This window comes from Lissotriton vulgaris, chromosome 12, assembly GCF_964263255.1.
Source record: "Lissotriton vulgaris chromosome 12, aLisVul1.2, whole genome shotgun sequence".
NCBI classification, from domain to species: Eukaryota; Metazoa; Chordata; class Amphibia; order Caudata; family Salamandridae; genus Lissotriton; species Lissotriton vulgaris.
Window position 1 is genome coordinate 756,842,084 of NC_141700.1, and position 12,945 is coordinate 756,855,028.

At 48.2% G+C, this 12,945-nt stretch overlaps 1 protein-coding gene across 6 annotated transcripts in view; it reads right to left on the minus strand.

Moving 5' to 3' along the window:
• KDM6B (lysine demethylase 6B) overlaps window positions 1–12,945 on the minus strand; it is an 823,670-nt gene that overhangs the window by 188,886 nt on the left and 621,839 nt on the right. The window contains exon 1 of one of the 6 annotated variants that reach the window (XM_086946063.1): window positions 1,037–1,309. The exons of 4 other annotated variants lie outside the window; for them this stretch is intronic. The gene's annotated coding sequence lies outside the window, so the exon portion shown is untranslated. Of the gene's footprint in view, window positions 1–1,036; window positions 1,310–12,945 lie in introns of those variants that run through there. One more of the 6 variants, XM_086946065.1, reaches the window with a different exon arrangement.

The following is a 12,945-nucleotide window of genomic DNA, read 5'->3' on the forward strand; positions in this document are numbered from 1 at the left end:
ACGCCCTCTCACCCCAATAAGGAGAGAAGAAACTGCCCCCGAACAGGCTCGAGAGCAGCTTTTCCTGCCGCAGCTACTCTTCGTGTAGGGCTACGAGGGAGTGCGCGTGCTATGTGAACCCAAAGGAAGGAGGAGGTGTCTGAAGAGACGGCGAGTTAGTGGGACATGGGATGCCCACCCCGACTCTTGCCATCCAGAGGTCCGTCTTGTACCCTTGATATAGGACTTGCGAGGGGGTGCACGTGCTAGGAGCAGGGGTCTGAAGATACACAGACCTCCATGCCCACCCAGATCTACCGCCGTCTTGTACTCTTGAGGGCTACGAGGGGGTGGGTGCACGTGCCTATGTAAACACAAAGTATCTAGGAGCAGGGTCGAGGAAGCAGGGGTTGCAGACGCACAGGGAATACACAGACCCCCATGCCCACCCAGATCTACCGCCGTCTTGTACTCTTGAGGGCTACGAGGGGGTGCAGGTGCCTATGTAAACATGAAGTATCTAGGAGCAGGAGTATGAAGATGCACCGGGAATAGACAGAATTCCAAGTCCACCCTGAATGATACACTATCCGTAGTGGTCTTGCAGCTCATGCATACATACTGCCTTACCTCATACCAACGTGACAGGCGCCTATAGCGCACCTATACCATCTTGCCGTAACTGGCATCGTCCAGTAAACTCTAGACCACCCACACAGTCATCTATAGTAGTCTTCAAAAGTCCTGGGACTGCTGTCCCACACCGGCGCCGTTTCTGCAGCTTCCCTAACGTGTCTAGTCCCGTTGCCTATAAGTCTTTCTATGAAGGAGCATCTCATACAGCATTTAACGCCCACCATGGCCATATACAACACCTACAATACGAAATGCACAATGGAACACAGGTACCCCATATCTGCCGACCACACGGCAGACAGCCAGTCACGGTACCCTATAGGGACCACCCCGTAAAGAAGCCACTTCTCGTCTTACGCGCAGCCGGCCCCATGTAGATCAGAGACCCCAGCCCCCCGCTGGTGCCAGCGGCCGCACTCACTCAGTAATGACATGGATCCGGAGGGCCGGGCTCTCTTGTGGCTGCCAGGCAGCCCCTCCGCTCCCCGCGGTGCAGTGCTCTCTCGGGGTCCAGGCCAGCCGCTCCCCGCTGATCGCAGTGCTCCAGGGGCAGAGTCCGCCCACAGGGGTCCTGGCACAGGGCAGACTCGGGTCAGGCAGGGGGTCCCGTGTCCTCTGGACTGAGCTGTGCCGGGTCCGGTGCTGGCTCTGCCGGGGTCCGCACCTCCTACGGGGCTGGCTCCGAGGACAAAGTTCTGAGCTCAGCTTCCTCTTGTGTCTGTTCCTCCTCCTCCTCCTCCCACTCTGGCCCGCCTCCGCCTCCCTCTCGTCTGGTTCCCACCCCGCCCGTCTCTTACTATGCCAGCCGCACCGCTCTGCCGGTTTCCTCTCTTCCCTGCAGGTCGTTGTGTCCCGGCTCTCACACCCTGGCTGCCTCCCGGTCCCTCCCGTCTCCTCTACGCTTCCTCTCTACCCTGCCGGTTGTTTTATAGTGTGAGGTGTCTGTGCTGTGTTGTCGTTCGCGCTCTCGATCTCCCTCTCCAGCCCCGGCAGGCCCTTATCAAGTCTTCTTGTTCTCAGCACTCCTCCTCATGACTCAGCCCTTCCTCCCCCTCCCTCCCATCCACCCCACACACACACCCTCCCAGAGTGCCTCGCTCACACACTGCAAACATCTGAGCGGGCCTTTAAACCCCATTTAAAGAGACAGGGTGAGGTCACTGCTCAGGGCCCGCCTACCGCCGGGATTCCCAGGGCTTAAAGGGCCCCGGCGTCTTCAGGACAGCGACAACCTGCGCCTGACAGTTCATCTATAGCGCGTTTACAAGGAAGGACTCCCTCTGCTCAGGAGGCGCTGTAATGAGATTAACAACTACTGTCCTGCGCAACAGAACTTAATCCTATTTCACTGCATTTCTAAAGAAGCCTTTACTGTAAACATTCTCATGTGTGCATTTCTATACATCGTGGGCATTACCGTCAGGTGCAAGCGCGCTTTACAATAAAACATAGGCTGTTACATAAGGTGCAACATTTCAAAATATCGGAGGGTCCTTTACATAGTGGTTACATTGAGGTTCTTTACAGTAAAAACCGATAGTTTGCAATGACATGGTATCGGCTAATTCCATAAGGTCTATTACACAACAGATATATTAATTACACATATGGTATTACATACTGGCGGGAAGGGCACATTACCATTGGAGATGTTAGTTGAGATGTCATGGACTAAAGTATCTTTGAAGGAGAATTGCTTTTAGCTCAATTTTAAAGATCGCCAACAAGGTAGTGGTGCGTATGTTCAGGGGTAAGGAGGTCTGCTCTATCCTCGAATGGGGAATGTGGAATGTTAAGGTGGTAATGTGACGAACTTCCACATTCGTGTCTCGTTTCCTGAGAATGATCGTGCCATGAGTTCTAGAAGCAGTCTGTCCACATTTCACCATGGTCTACTACCTCCAGATAGCCTTAGTTTGTCCACCAGGTAGCAAGGAGTGGACAGGCATGCAGGCTGTCTTGTAAATGGCCCTGGCTTCAACAGGCAGCCATGTTGGTCCTGTTTATCCTTAATGTTTGATTTGTCCGTTTGTTTATTAAGCTTTCTGATGTTATTCTTATGGTCCTGCTTAATTTTATTGTTTGATATGCCTATACACATTTACTGTAAAGCCCTCTGATACCCGCAAGGGTCTTGTTCACGCTCTATAAAACTTTCAAAATAAATAAATAAACTGAGAATGGCCAGTATAGGGGGTGATGTGGTCATTCGTTTTGGCCCCATATCCGAACCGTGAAGCTGAGTGAAGGATTGATTTCAGAGGGTGAGATGGGTCTTGGGTAGACCAGTAAAGAGAAGGTTACAAAGGTCAATTCTGGAGCGCACCAGTGATTGAACAGGAGATTTCAGGTTTTGTTCTGGAATGTAGTGGGAAATATCATACAGAAGACAGTTATAACTGCACATTTCTGCCATGGTGTTGACTGGTGATTGTATGTTGAATTTTTTGTGTAGGATAACTCCTAGGGATTTGGCACGGTCATCAATGGTGGGCTTGTTAAGGATGTTAATGGTGTTCATCCAAGATTGTACTGGAAGTGGTGATTTTGAAGAGGAGCGGAGGAGGAATTCGGTTTTGTAAGGGTTCAGCTTTAAATGTTCAGTCATCCAGTCCTGAATAGAGTTTAGGGTGTTGGCGGGTGTGCAATGTCACCCGTAGAGAAGACCTTCAACCGGGTCTGGTGGCTTAGTGGACTAATGCGTCCACTGTAGGGGTCTGTGTTTGATCTCACAGTCACAGGTAGAAATTATGGTGAGCCCACTCAGCCTTTCATCCTTCTGAGGTCGATAAATGAGTACCATTGATTTGGGAAACAATAAACATCTGTTAGCGCCAAGATGCCCACGGGTGAACATGCCTTTTACAAATACATGTTATGTTATAAAGTTAGGGGTCATCAGCATATTGATGCTACAAGACCCATGCCTTTTTCAGAATAACTCGAAGAGGCTTGATATACAGGTTGACTAGGGTAAGAGCAAGACTAGAGCCCCGAGGGAGCCCTTGATTAACAGCAAACCATGTTGAGAATCAATCATCAATTTATATCTTCTGAGGCCTACCCCAGGGGAATGATTCAAAACATTTAAGGACAACGCCATCTATGCCCATTCAATTTTTGTTTGAAGATGTGTACAGAGGTTGATTGTATCAAAGGCTGCTGATCGGTCGAGAAGGATCAGGAGGCAGGGGTTGCCGAAGTCCAAGACTCAAACAGCATTATCGACTACCTGAGGCAGTGCTGAATCCCGGATTAAAACCAGGTTAGTATTCGTCTAGGAAGTTGTTGTGTTTGATGTGCTTAGTAAGCTGCTCCACTACACATCTTTCAATGATTTTTGCAAGGAATGCCAAGTTGGAGATAGGACAAAAATAGTTGAAGTCATTCACATCAGCAGATGGGTTTTTGAGGAGTGGGATGACTTGTTCAGTTTTGAGGCAGTCAGAAAATGATCCTTGATTTAGGGGAATGTTTCTGTACTAAATTGACAAGGCATTGAGTGACATAGTAGATATGAATAATTTTATAATACTTTGCACCTTGATCAATGACCACAATCAATTAGTGATCATTTAAAGACAAATATGATTGTCTAATGTAGTCTCCCTTTTTATGTACTTGTATAAAATGTTTGTAAAAAAAATTGTGTGATAAGAAGAAATTAAGGGGACGGTATTCCTCTTACTGTAGAAGAACGAGGTGTACGGTCAAGGCACTGACAATATGAATTTTATGCTATGGAAGGAGGACAATTTTATCACAAGAGTACTTGCACATATTTATTCCTTTGAACAATAGATGCTATGTTTTTATAAAAGTACAACATTTTTTATATATGTTTGAGGTACTATTTTAGTGATATTGGTGGTACATTTGAATGAATGAATTATGAATTTGTGATAAAAGTTTGAAATAGGTGGCTGATTTACCAATAAACCCAAAGGGAAAATTCCTTTTTGACTGGTGAGGGTACGATTCACAAGTTTTGTCAAATAGGGATGCATGTGTGTGTAAAGGTCTTTGGTAATATTACCCGGGATAGGGTCCACAAAGCAGTAGAAGGTTTGATCTTCAAAATTATTTTAAGTAGCTCCTACTCCTTAATTGTATCAAATAGTTGACGAGTATTCTTGGATTTTCACACTCCAGTGGGAGTGGTATTGTCGTTTTTGCAAAGCAGCGATTTTACTTTAGAGTAAAATAATAGTACAAACTCTTCTGCTTTCATGGATGGGTTGTCAAATTTGATGGAAGTGGACTTGGAGGGGCTGTTTGCAGCTTTGACCAGATCAAAGTTGTTTAGGTTGGTACTTGGCTGAATCAAGAAGGGATCTAAAGTGATTTGATTTCTCACAGAAGATATGTCTTTTGTATAGTAATCTTGCATTTCGACGAGAACTAAGGTTGGTGGTGAAAGGGGACTGTCTTCATTTCTTCTACAGTATTCTCAGGGCTTTTCTTTCCTCACACAAGGCTTGTAGATCCATTGAGCTGATGGTTTAGGAAATTTCTGTTTGCTTTGTAAAGAAGCTACCTCATCAAACATGGCTGAAAGACTGTCAAAGCAGTGAGCAGTCAAGTTGCTGATATCTGCAGCAGGACTGAAGGATGGTAATTCTTTATGTGCTATGTTGCTGAGCAAGCTGATGTTGATGTTCTTGGTGTCAGAAAACAATATAAAGCCCTTTTATGTCGGCTGGTCATGAAATTGGAGAGTTGTAACGAGAAAGGAGTAAGATAATGATCTGACTAGTCTACTAGTATGGGATTATCATCATCCATAAGACCAGGTCTTACTTGGAGATTTTTAAGTCTAGTATAGAACCTTTCAGGTATGCTGGTTTTAGGTTATGTTGGATCAGATAGTTTCCAGAAAGGAAAGGAAGGAAGGAAGGAGAAAAATTGGCTGGCTGACAGCAGAATTTTCTGTAATACCTCAAGGAAGGTTAAAGTCTCCCAGAGAGATCATTTTGTCTTGATTGGCTGCTTGTGAGATCCATGTATGCCTTGATGAAGGTTGTGTTATCGCCTGGCGGGTGATATGCGACATTTAACCCTTTCGCTGCGGCGGCTATTCCGCCGCAGCGCTAACGGGGCGGGGCGGCCGCATGCTGGTGACAGAACCGCTCCGTCACCAGCCGCGGTTGACCTGTGCTGGTGACGGAGCGGTTCCGCCATGACCCGCCCCGCTCAATACAACAGCTGCGCAGGCGCGAAATCAGCACCGCACAGGCTCGGCGGCCGGGCCATGACGGAACCGCTCCGTCATCAGCACAGCCCAACCGTAGCTGATGACGGAGAGGTTCCGTCATCCGCAGGGGAGGGGTTAGTCTGAAAGGGGAATTACTGCATGCATAGGTCTAGGGTTGGGATGTGAAAAATGAACAGTTGGATATCCCCCTGCACTGTAAGGAGTCTCTGAAAATGGCTGCAATGCTTCCCCGGACTCTACCTACTCAGTCGTTACGAATGATGGAGTAATTGGGAGGAAGTACAAGATCAAATATGTTGTTGGATGTGCCTTTCAACCAGTGCGAGGAATAGTAGGTCACAGTTGTAGTGTGTCTGAAATTTGCAGTTAGTGCATCATTTCTGATCTAGTTATGGAGTATGCATCGTAATGTCGAGGTTACTGATTTGGTGTGAGGAGTGTTAAGAGTTTTAGTGGTAATAGGAATTATGTTTCTGTAGGCTGGTACTTATTTGAGTTTGGATTGAGTTTTGGGTTCAGTCAATGAGATGGTTGGTATTCTGTGTTGGGATAAGTCATTTGGAGTAGTCCGAGTTGAGGGAGAGGAGTGGGGCGAGGATATTGGGGTGTTACAAGTAGCTAGTAACTTGATAATATCTGAATGGGATAGATTGAAAGGGAATTTCTTGGTACAAGGTAGACAAATGCGCCTTTGTTTTGAGTGCCAGGGATGGAGTGCCCTCTGCTGAGGGAGTATAGTGTTCAGGAGAGCAGCAATCATTTAGAGGTCTTGTAACTTGAGGACGAATGTTGTAAATAGTGTGAAAGTTGAGGACCATTGTAAGAAAGTGTAGCATTGTAAGGTGCTGAACCTAGGCTGAAGATTCGTATGACAAGTTAGCGTATTGGGATTAGTTCAGGGTTTTCATTTGCAAGGTGATGCTGTGAACGTTGTAGGGGCTGTGCGGCGTTGGGTGGGAATTGTCCTTAAACTGTGTTGGTATTGCCAAGATGTGGGGGGCAGTGGAGTTTGTTGGGTGAGCGTTCAGAGTGCGGGAAGAGATATCCTTGTATGGCTGTTCGAGACAGGGTGGAGTGCAAGGTGGTGTGTGAGGAAGTCATATGTAAGGGGGTCTGTATTGAGTGTCCTCAATGGGTTGGTGGAGGATGGTTTTGAAGGTGTTGGTTGAGGTGGGGAGCGGTGGCAGCTGTTTTTCGATATTGTGTGGGGAGAAAGAGTTAAGTTGAAAGGTTATCAGAGTGATTACAGATCAAGTAGTTGGGTCATGGGGGATGTGTGTAAAATAGGGTCTAGGCATCGTTAGGTGAGACTGGTCGTTTGAGTGCGTGGGTAGAGAGAAAGCAGAGTAAGGCTGTCTGAGTGAGAATACATGTGGCAGAGTTCTTCTTGTGTAGTTGGTTGAGGAGAGTGCAAATTGATGTGGCAAGGTATCTGGTCGTGAGAGGGGGGGGGGTGTTTGAGGAGATGTTGTGCAGTCTGGTGTGTAGATGTTAACAGGGTGTAGTGGGGGTAGAGCTGTACGTGAGGGCTCCTGTTGAGTGGGGCGAATACTCCATGGTAATGACGTCTGGGTGAGTGCAGGTAGTGAGGGGTTGCATCATAGGATGAGTTTGTCTGGGTGTAGTCTTAATGGGAAGCTTGACCAAACAGAAATCCCTGAAAACGGATAAAGCATCAATCCAATGGTACACTGGTACACGGAGGAGCACAAACACAAATAAAATTCCATACTCCTGTAAATGCACCCACTTGTCAAGGGAAATCTTTAGAATAGTAAGTTAACTGGCCAAACAAGACTACAAAATGCGCCATGAAAAAACGTTGCAAAACTGCAAGTACTTAAAATAGGTCTTAGTATTCCAAACAAAAGAAGCAAACACATAATGAACAACTCTAAAATATCCTTATGGACTCCGATAATTCCAGGGCATAAAAAAATGAAGTGATGGTTGGAATGCTTGAAATAATCTCAGCAACTATCAATCGCTCAGGCCAGATCCCAACCCATCGTTTTTTGTCCACCTTGCCACCTCAGTTTGGACCCAGCTATATGCAATCCAGCCTTGGCCCTGCTCCAATCAAACAGCCCAGCCCGAATTGCCAGGCCAGGTCCGCCCTGAAGCGGACAACACACAACCCAGGACTGGTTTCACCATTATTATGGACTTCTCAGCCAGGTAAGCTTGATTCAGGTGGCACAGTGAGCACAGGACCCACTTTTGGGCACACCAGTCACACTTATAACATCAAAAAACAAAGTGATGAATAGAATGCTTCAATTAATTTCAGTAACTGGCGATCATTCGGGCCACATCGGGATCACATAGTAAAAAGTGTGAGATCCGTAAAATGATGTCCAAAGGCAATCTCAAGGTTAGGCTAAGGAGGCTCACAGAAGAAATGAGAGCAGATAAGAAGCAGAAGAAAGGAAGGGCACAAAAGATCTTATGTCTTCTCTGAGAAAAGGCCTGTTGACAAAGACTTCTAATCAATCAATGGTTTATGAAGAGCGCTACTCACCTGTGAGGGTCTCAAGGAGCTTGGGGGCAGCTCCAGAACAGTCGAAGAGCCAGGTCTTGAGGTCCGTCCTGAACGTATGTAGGGTCGGGGAGCGTCGGATGTTTACAGGGAGCTCATTTCAGGATTTTTCTTCGATGTAAAAGAAGGATCTTCCGCCTGTTCTGTTTCTGCGGAGGACCTCTGCCAAGGTGAGGTTGGCAGAGCAGAGGATTCCTCTTGGGTACGTGGAAGGATACTCTCTCGTTGAGGTATTTGGGTCCGATGTTGTTGAGGGATTTGTAGGCGTGGGTGAGGAGTTTGAAAATTACCCTCTTCTCGAGGGAGAGCCATTGGAGGTCTCGTAGGTGTTGAGTCATGTGTTTGTGACGTGGTGTCCCGAGGACGAGTCTAGCTGCGGCGTTCTGGGTGGTCTGGAGTCTGTGCAGAAGAGTTCAGTTGATTCCGTGTATAGGGCGTTTCCGTAGTCCAGTCTGCTGGTTATGAGTGCGTGGGTAACTGTCTTTCTGCAAACGGGGGGGGGGGGGGGGGGGGGGGGGGTATCCATTTGTAGGACTTGCGGAGGATGCGCAGGCAGTTTAAACTGGTGGAAGTGATATCGTTGATCTGGCGGGTCATGGAGAGGGAGGAGTTGAGGATGATGCAGAGGTTTTGTCGTTGGTCTGTAGGGGTGGGTGGATTCCCGAGGGCGAAGGGCCACCAGGTGGGGTCCCAGGAGGAGGTGCAGGGTCCGAAGATGAGCACCCCGGTTTTCTCTGAGTTGAGCTTCAAACAGCTGTCTTTCATCCAGGCTGCCACGTTCTTCATTCATTCCTGGAAACGGAGTCTGGATTCTTCGTGAGTGAGAGGATGAGCTGGGTGTCGTCGGCGTAGGATACAATGCTGAGCCCATGTGATCTGACGGCGGCGAGGGGGCCATGTAGATGTTGAAGAGCGTGGGGCTGATCGAAGATCATTGGGGTACTCCGCAGTTGATGTCGGTGGGTTCGGAGAGGAAGTGAGGGAGTCTGATCCTCTGGGTTCTGCCGGATAGAAAGGACTGGATCTATTCGAGGGAGGCTCCTTGTATTCCCGCGCCATGAAGACTGGCTGTGAGCGTGTGGTGTGAAACAGTGTCGAAGGCTGCGGAGAGGTCTAGGAGGGTGAGGGCCTGGTCGAGGAGCATGCAGATGGCGTCAGTGGCAGCGAGGAGGGTGGTTTTGATGCTGTGGTTGCTGCAGAATCCAGACTGGGAGGCCTCTACGATAGAGTACTCTTCGACGAAGGCTGTCACCTGGGCGTTTACGAGTCTCTTGGTGACTTTGGACTCGCGAAGGGGAGGAGAGAGATGGGCTTGTAGTTTTTTCAGGTCCGTTGGGTCAGCCGTTGGTTTCTTGAGGAGGGAGAATAAAAGAAAAATTGACTAAGTCAAGACATCGACCTAATTTTCGACGTCATTCAGAATCAGCGCCTAAAGATATCAGCTTTGACATCTAGTGCATCAGCTACGGGTTGTTCGCCCTCAAAGAAGGGCCCAATGTCACACAAATTGAGCAGAGTCTTGATTGGTCTAGGCGGCCTGTTTGGCTGCCCAAGCAGTACCTGGGAGGCTGGGCATGTTCTCCACTGGGCTGTGCAACTCAGCTCAGTGGAGAACATGCCAAGTGTGCATGACTGAGGTCCAACCAAGCTGTCATGCGCTCTTAGGGAGGGAGTGCAAACAACTCCTGCTCCCTTTGACTGTGGGGAGCCCAGCCCTGCTCAGTCCGACTTGGCTGGAGTCCCGCAGAGATAAATAAAAGAAGAACTTCTTGTTATTATCATTTTATTTTTTAGTTTCCACTTCTCAATGAGCAGTGGGCGACGCTTCTCCGCCTTAGCGGAGGAGCTGCCACTGGGGCATTGTCATGTTTTGAGTGTTTGAGGAGTGCAGGAGAGTTAAGGAGCAATTGGTCTAACCAGTATTGAGGATCAGTGGTCCTGTGGGTATTTGGGGAGCAGTCCCTCTCTTCTGTGTGTATGTATTTGTAGAAGAGAACTGTGTAGGAGTTTGAAGGCAGAACTAAAGGCAGAGACAGAATCAAGGGAGTGGGTGCAAGGTTCTGAGAGGGTAGGTGGACTAATTACTGTCGCAACGCGGAGTTTTATAAAAAGTTGTGTCTTTATCTCCAGTAATTCGAAAGCAGGCTTCTGTGCAAACTTATTTTGGGTGGAGACAGAAGGTCACATACATAGTTTACAACTGCATCGAATTACCAATACACAGAATCCGCTTCATCGAACTGCTCCTGAGAGAGAAGATCACTAGGGGTGAGTGTGCTAACCATATCATAACTGTTATCCCTGAAGTTTAACTTTACCTCGATTCTAAACGTAACCCAAAATCTAATCCTAAACCTTACGGAGCCCTAACACTTACTCTAACTCTAAATCCAAACATAATATTAAGCCTGCCTCATACCTTAATCCTAACACTGCTCCCACACTAGATTAAGAGGTGGTCTCAGTAGAGGTACTTTCGGTATATTGGTATCTGCACACAATGGGGCATTGAGGTGCAGTGCTGCTGCCGGTATTGGGGGGCCCATGGAGCAGCGTGGCTTTGGAAATCTGAGTCTATATTTGATTAGACGAGGGTCTGCAGGTATTGAGGTGTGTGTGTGGGGGGGGGGGGGGGGGGGGGGGGGGTTGGAAGAGAGTAAAATATATTGTAGTCCTTACTAATTTTAGTCACTTTTTTCGGGAACTCCCCCCTCCCGACCTTTCAGCACCCCTAAATTTATAGCCCCACTGACCGCCAAACGCACAACTCCACGTTCTGATTGCCACCCACCCCCTACTTCTTGCAGGTCTTGCTCTTACTATTTTTGTTTCAGGATCATTACTTTGCAAACTTCGAAAGGGCAGGGCTTTTTAGGCGATATTATTTCTGTAAAAGATGAGGGACCCCATTAATAGGTGAAGGCCAGGCCCGTAAGTAATGTATCCAACAGGCTAGCAGCCATAAAAGGTGAGTGAAAGAACTGCAACGAGTTACAGGAGCAGCTGTTGGCGCAAACTAAATGTTCAGCATATAGAATTACAGAAGAGAATCACGTTTTTATTTTACGGGAGGTGTGGTGAGATTAATAGGAACTGTAGAGGAGAAATGAAGCAAGAAACTGAAGACAACGAGAATGGCATGAGCAGCGGAAACTGCAGAAAAAAAAACAATCAACCACGGTAGGGAATAGTAAGTTAGTTAGCAAAATCGGGTAAGTGCAAAGAGGAGAAAAGTAAAACAAGCATTTACAATGCAATGGTCTCAGCATAATTAAAGGTAGAGCTATTGGCATTTTTTTTCATTTTTTAAAAAAAACATAAATAAATGTGTTAGACCTGTCTGCTTCTGGGAAGACTCTAACCACCATGATTTATTTTTGTCCCCCTTAGCCTCCCAGAGTTTCTATTTTTTATTTTTACATGTGTCCATCAGGAGTTTTTTATGCTGTCAGGGGGCTAGGTGTTCCTTGGCGATGACGCCATTTTTCCCTCATCACTGGTGAGGCCTAGTCAGGCCCCTTGAAAATCTAGGGCTCTCCAGAGACCTAAAATGGTGTCCACCAACTGCCATAACGGACACTACTGGAAAACAGGCCATAGGCTAACCTAGGGAATTTTCTAGAAGCAACCAGTGATTTCTGCAGGTTCCAGGCCACCCTATAAAAGGCCAGTGACCAACAGCCATTGTGTGCATTTCTTGGAATGACCAGTGCGGAGAGAGGCAACTGAAGGAGGAGGATTGTACACTAGTTGTGACCAGATCGACCTGCGGGGCCGGCTGTCGCTACCAGGAAGTGCCCCCACCTTGGCTGACCAAACCCCACTGTTTCAGCAAGCATCGTCAAGTTATTAGAGTCCCTGCGACGAGTCTATTAAGGGCTGATCTCCCTGAAGTGTGGCTACCTGGGATCTGTTCAACCCATCCTGAAGGTCGTGGATAAAGAGTACAACGGAGGTCTCGTCCAAGTTGATTGACCCTAAAATCAGGGGGTGACAGACAAGGAAACGCGTGACTGCAGCGCTCCAGTTCAACAACCTCCCCTGTGGGTGAAAGCGGCAGAACCAGCTGTCGTCCCTACCTGGAAACGACGCTGCCGCCGAAAGCATTCCCTGACGTGAGGGCGTCGGAAGAGGGAGAGCCCAGCTGTCGTGTCTCGTCATCTGAAGAGCTCCGTTGAGGCGCCGGAAGAGGCGGGAAGCGAAGCAGAGCCCAGCTGATCGCCTGCGAGGTGGTGAGGGACGCCGTCGCATCGGACGAGGTGCGCAGAGCCGGAACCGGCAAGAAGGACCCAGCGCGACGAAAGAGGCGGGCGCTAGGCGGAGCCAGGAGAGGCCGGTCGCGTCATCGGAGGAGCGCCAAAGCAGAGCTCCAGTCAGCGGTAAGCTCGAAGAGGCAGAAGCGCCGCATCGGTGACCTCCGTGAAGCGCCTCGGCCTGAGGTAGGCTTCCCTGACGCCTCTGCAACTGCGGAGAGACTTCCCTAGCACCGCGTGACCTGGGCAACACCAGTTTGACTGACCGGAACCCAAAAGTAAGCCGGGCAGAGAGGGTGTGGGAGGCGGAAACATCGGGTGTC